Source organism: Callithrix jacchus, chromosome 3 (genome assembly GCF_049354715.1).
Source record: "Callithrix jacchus isolate 240 chromosome 3, calJac240_pri, whole genome shotgun sequence".
NCBI classification, from domain to species: Eukaryota; Metazoa; Chordata; class Mammalia; order Primates; family Cebidae; genus Callithrix; species Callithrix jacchus.
This window is the reverse complement of record NC_133504.1, coordinates 137,797,470-137,803,469: the sequence shown is the minus strand read 5'-3', so window position 1 is coordinate 137,803,469 and position 6,000 is coordinate 137,797,470.

The following is a 6,000-nucleotide window of genomic DNA, read 5'->3' as shown; positions in this document are numbered from 1 at the left end:
TTTTTGTTTATAATTACGCAGTGTTGGATATGTCTTTGTTAGCCGCATGAAAAAAGACTAATACAATCTGCATATCAAAATGAAATTTTAAGTAAACATAAACAAGATATTAATTAGCATTTTAAATTATTAACTGATTTAAACCTCATTTCTAATTATTCCTGAACAGTGAAAGTAATATTCTCTTTGCTACAAGATTTGTTGCTTTCATTTTCTTTAATACATTATATGCTTAATATTATTGTGTTTGCTTTTGGTGATGTATTTATACATATGCATTATGTGTGGCTGTTTGATGAGGATTCATGTCCGCATGCCATAACTTTTTTGGGTAAAATTATTGCTAACTTAAAAAACAGATTATTTGAGAAGACACCTTTGCAGCCAACAAACATGAAAAATAAAAGCTATCATCACTGGTCATTAGAGAAATGCAAATCAAAACTACATTGCGTTATCATCTTAAGCCAGTTAGAATGGTGATAATTTAAAAATCCGGAGACAGCAGATGCTGGAGAGGATGTCGAGAAATAGGAATGCTTTTACACTGTTGGTGGGAGTGTAAATTAGTTAAACCATTGTTGAAGACAGTGTGGCCATTCTTCAAGGTTCTAGAACTAGCAATACCATTTGACACAGCAATTTCATTACTGCATATATACCCAAAGGAATGATAAATCATTCTATTATAAAGACATATGCACATATATGTTTACTGCAGCGCTGTTCACAAAAGCAAAGACTTGAACCAATTCAAATTCCCATCAATGATAGACTGGATGAAGAAAATGTGACACATATACACCATGAAATTCTATGCAGCCATGAAAAATGGATGAGTTCATGTCCTTTGCGTGGACATGGATGAAGCTGGAAACCATCATTCTCAGCAAACTAACACAGGAACAGAAAAACAAACACTACATGTTCCCACTCATAAGTAGTAGTTGAACAATAAGAACGCATGAACACAGGGAGGTTAACATCACTGGTGCCTGTCAGGGGGTAGGGGATTAGGGGAGGTGTAACATTAGGGAAAATACCTAACGTAGATGATGGGTTGATGGTTGCAGCGTATCACCATGGCACCTTATACTTATAAAACAAACCTGCACATTCTGCACATGTACCCTAGAACTGAAGGTATAATAAGGAAAGAAAAAAATAGATTACTTGTATGTAAATATCTGAAACCCATTAAATACTTAATTATCCATATTCTAATGTTTTTAGAGCTAAATTAGATTACCAGACATTTTGAATTATGCTCAAAGAAAAGGGTTATAACATCTGAAAGCTTTTAAGCATAGCAATGCAATGAAACAGAAGATAATTATATCCTGAAGTCACATAGTATCATACAATCTTATTGTATTAAGAATGTAGAAAGTATTAAATGTATGACTAATATTTTAAATTCTAAAAGTTAAAGGCAATATAATACTATACAAATATATAATATAATATCTAATATACTATATAATATAAAATACTATGCAATATCATATAAGGTGATATGAGGGAGAGAAGTCAGTATTGATATTGATGGATATCGGAAAGTAACTCAAAAATAAGAAAAACAAATTTACACTCAAATACAAGTCTTGTAGACTGAAGAATTGTTTGCCCACTACCCCCAAAATTCTGTATGGTTAAATCCTACTTTTCAGTGTGATGATATTAGGAGATAGAAACTTTGGGAATAATTATAATTAGATGAGGTCCTAGGGAGGAGTGGTCATGAGTGGCATTAATGTCCTTATAAAAGTCACAAGAGAGCTTGCTTCCTGTGCTTTGCTTTCTGCCACATAAGGACACAGTAAGGATGTGTCCTGAAACGCAGGAGAGGCTCTCACCAGAGCCTGACTATGCTTGTCCCCGATCCCAAACTCCTAGTCTTCAGAAGAGTGAGAAATACAATTCTATTGCTTAGAAGTCACCTAGTTCATGGCATTAAGTTACAGTAACCAAGCTAAATAATATAACAGATAATAACATAGCCTAGGAAGTCTGTTATAAAGTGGTTAAGAGAAATACAAAAATATTTTTAAAATTAAAGTTTATTTTTCTTTTTTAAGAGCACAGACACTTTGAGGGATACATTAGCCGACATTTATAAGTTTTAAAAGTATAGCTTCTGAATTGCATGAACTGCCCTTTCCTTTCTCTCTATGAAACATGAGGGCTAATGTAGGGGTTGGACAAGAATATATAGTGAATGAGTATTTCCCTAAACATAAATGTTAATGGGTTTCCTTCTGTGTACATTATTAAATCAGTAACTGATTAATGCCAGTCTTCTATATTTATTTTAGAATAAAACATGATGTTAAAAAGTATTTCATATTATAATGTAGTTTGCACTATATGTGTTCCTCAAATTCGGAGCTTCTTCGAAAGGCAGTAGAACCATTGCACAGAGACTATCTACTGTGTTACTTAATACAGAGAATTTCCAAGACATTTGTTAAGCATTTTCATGCATACTGATCTTTTTGAAAAAGGCCCAAAGCTCTAATCTAAGCAATGTTTCTTTCTTTAGAAAATGAATTTAAAAATCAATCTGATCAACTGAACAACATAAAAAGGTGGAAGTAGAAAGGCAGAGGAAGAAGGCAGATGTTGGGGAAGAGAATTATTGCAGAAATTAGAGTCACTTGATACAATTTTCAAATTTTTAGTGACTGAATTTATTTATTTTTTAATTTTTTAACGTAACTAGTTAATACTGTGTGACTAATTTCTTACCAAGGTGAAGTAGGTACACACTTCTGTTGCTATATCTGACTAGCCTTTGCTGTTAAAGTCTCCACTTAATTCTGGTCTGAATTCAAGTCCTAGGTAAAGAGATTCTACATGAATTCCAGAACCCTAGCTGAAAACAACCCTAGTGAATGCGATTTTTTTGTTCTGCTGTGAATGAGGTCCTTGTTACACTAAAAGTTTAAACAAATATTGAGCAAGCTAATTACCATATCTACTATAATCATTTACTTCTCTGACTGAAGCATTTATTAAAGTAATGCTAAGGTTATTAATCTTTAAAAGAAAGAAATATTAGTAATCTTCTTATTCTTATGTGTACTCAAAATCAAAATATTCTCCTTCAAAAACAGTTTGATCTGTTTGCTACAATTTCCTTCTTGAAAATATTTTACCTTCGTGTGTTATAAATATGTAGGAGTATAATGTAGCTTTCAGTCATAACTCCAAGTTTTTTTATGTAATCACTGTATATGATACATACCATAAAACAAATTTGTTCCAAACAAATATACATAAGTTAGAAGTGGTTTTCATGTCTGACTTCCCTTCTCAAGGCATTCAGTGTAATGTTAGAAAGACATTTTCCTGGTCATTGATGATACTAAAAATTGAAAATTTACGACTAAGATACCTATTAAAAACACACATTTTTGACACAAAAAATATTTTTACAAATATAAAAATCTACCAGAGAATCATCCATGCTGTACCTTATGCATTTGACAAAATGTGTTTTTAAGTTCTCATTGACATATTTAAGCAAAATAGATGACAAAATTCTCTGCTGACAGTCTTCCTACAAAATAGCTTTTTTTTTCATGTACCTCAGCAGGAAATGTTTAAATCAATGAAAATGATTCACTTACCTGAAGCACAGTTGTGTAGCAGCATTTGTAATGGAGAAGAGTTGATAAAATTGTAGTAAGTCTGAATTTTCCTAGCATGAATCTGTTGTTCTCTGTATTTACAAGAAATAGTGAATGGGAAACTAAAGGGAGCCAAGACTTCAATCAGGAAGGAATCGTTAAATGACAATCTCAGGCCTCAAAGCCTAGTGTCTTGTGCCTCATGACAGGTACAGACAATTGTCATCAAAATATTTCTTTGGTATCATTTTATATCCACTTTCATAACAATACTAATTCCCACATTTTATGGATGACATGTTTAAACATATAGAGAGAAAAAGCATGTGGAACATTTACTTACTTAACATATATTTCCTGTGGCATTCAACTACCCAAAATGTTTATGAGCGAAAATAAGAAGAGACAAATGTATGTGGAAGAATGCAAACATGTCAGATGAAGTTAAAGTAGATGGTCCTGCATTTTTATATAATTTTATGAAATATAAACTCTAAAAAAAGGGAAAGAGGGTCAATATACTGCAGGGAATATGAAGTGTTGAGTCTAAAATTGTCTCCTTTAACATAAAATCTCTTTAAAATATACCAATAGGAAATTATTTGAAGGCTTTTGCCTGGCCTACTACACTAACAAACACTACCTAAACTAAAATAGGAAACATGCATTCTGATTACATTGTGCCAAGTATGTCACCACGAGCTTTCCATTCACAAACATATTAAATACTTCGGACACCACAGTAAGCAAATTGAATGTCTCCTCCTGTCCACTGATACACAGTTGAGAAGAAAAGGGGTTAGTCACCCACAGAAACATCAATCATTAAGTGACAGAGCTTGGATTTTGGATCCTTACCCTCTTGTCATGTGGGCCATGCTCTTATTCATTGCACCTGTCTCTGGAATAATGATAATTTGTCGTGATCTTCAGCATTATTATCCACAGAGGGTAGAAAAATACTAGAGTTGACATTTATTTCTAATTTTTGGGGAATACATGAAGCACTGCTTTTAAATTATTCCTAAACTAGACTTTTGAATTTCATAGTAAAACTTAATTTTTTAAATTTGTAACAAGATTCTATAAAGAAATATGAAATTATTTTCTTCCATACATTATACAAAAGGTAGATTATAAAAAGATATTAGAAATTAAATGGATGATGGGAGGGGGACTTATAATTAATACTTAAGAGTCAATATCCCTCAGAAAAGATAAATATGAGGTAAAACATGCTGGGACATTATAAGAGAACCAAAAAAGCATACAAAAAATCAATACCTAAGATACTTTTCAATGAAATTCTGAGGAGTTTTTTAAATTACAGAATCAGATTCTCTGAAGGAGAAGTAGGTAATCTGCATTTTAAAAACATAAGTTTCTATCATATTGATGTATAATATATTGTAGTTGGGAAGCCACTGATTAAGATTGCATATTAACAATAAGGTACTCATTGACCATCTATCATATGCTGGATCTGGCACCAAACAATGAGCATGCAATTATTTCACTTACCCTCAGGAGTATCCCATTATTTTCAAAGACACTGAAAGAAAAACTCAAAATTACACAAAAATATGTCCTAGAAATTTTATTCACTTGCCAACTTACCTGACTACAGATATAAAATGTACACATTTCCACTGGAGGAACACCAGAACTAATTCAGATTATTTAATTGTTTTTTTCTGTTACAGACTTACAGGTAATTTTTGTTGGTTTTCTTTATCTCAAATTTTCACTTTTTTCTTCTAAAGTAAATAATGTTACCACTGTAAGAAGAAGAGTACGATTTTTAAATGACACTACTGCAGCATATAATAAAGAAGCATCCGATCAACACATGAACGATTCAATACCTCCAACTGATGTCTAAGAAATAGAAAACCTCCATGAAAATTCCATATTGCGGTTTACCTGCAAAGCAGATTGTGTTTTCAAAATGAAAGTTACAGGTGTCATTTATAATAGTCAAATAGCACTCAGTCATCAAGAAAAAAAATACCTCTTGCAGATAAGTTCCAGGTAAAATTTTGTCATTCAAAAATTACTTAGTACAACTTACACCTATGGATGTGAATATCAGAAGATGAAATTTTCATATTAAAGAATATATAAAAATGTTATGTGCTAACTTTCAAAGAAAATTACATTTATGGCATTATATTTAAATTTCAATATAAGAAAGAGGAAATTAAGTCTATAGAGTAAGCTGACCAATTCATCACAATCTTTTGAGAAATTGCCGTAGGACTTATGTAATAGCTTGTGTGGAGGTTTGATCCATGCATTTGTTACTGCTCTTTCTGAAGCTCAATATCAGTCACATTCAGAGATTTCTTTTAGACAATGAAGGTATTTT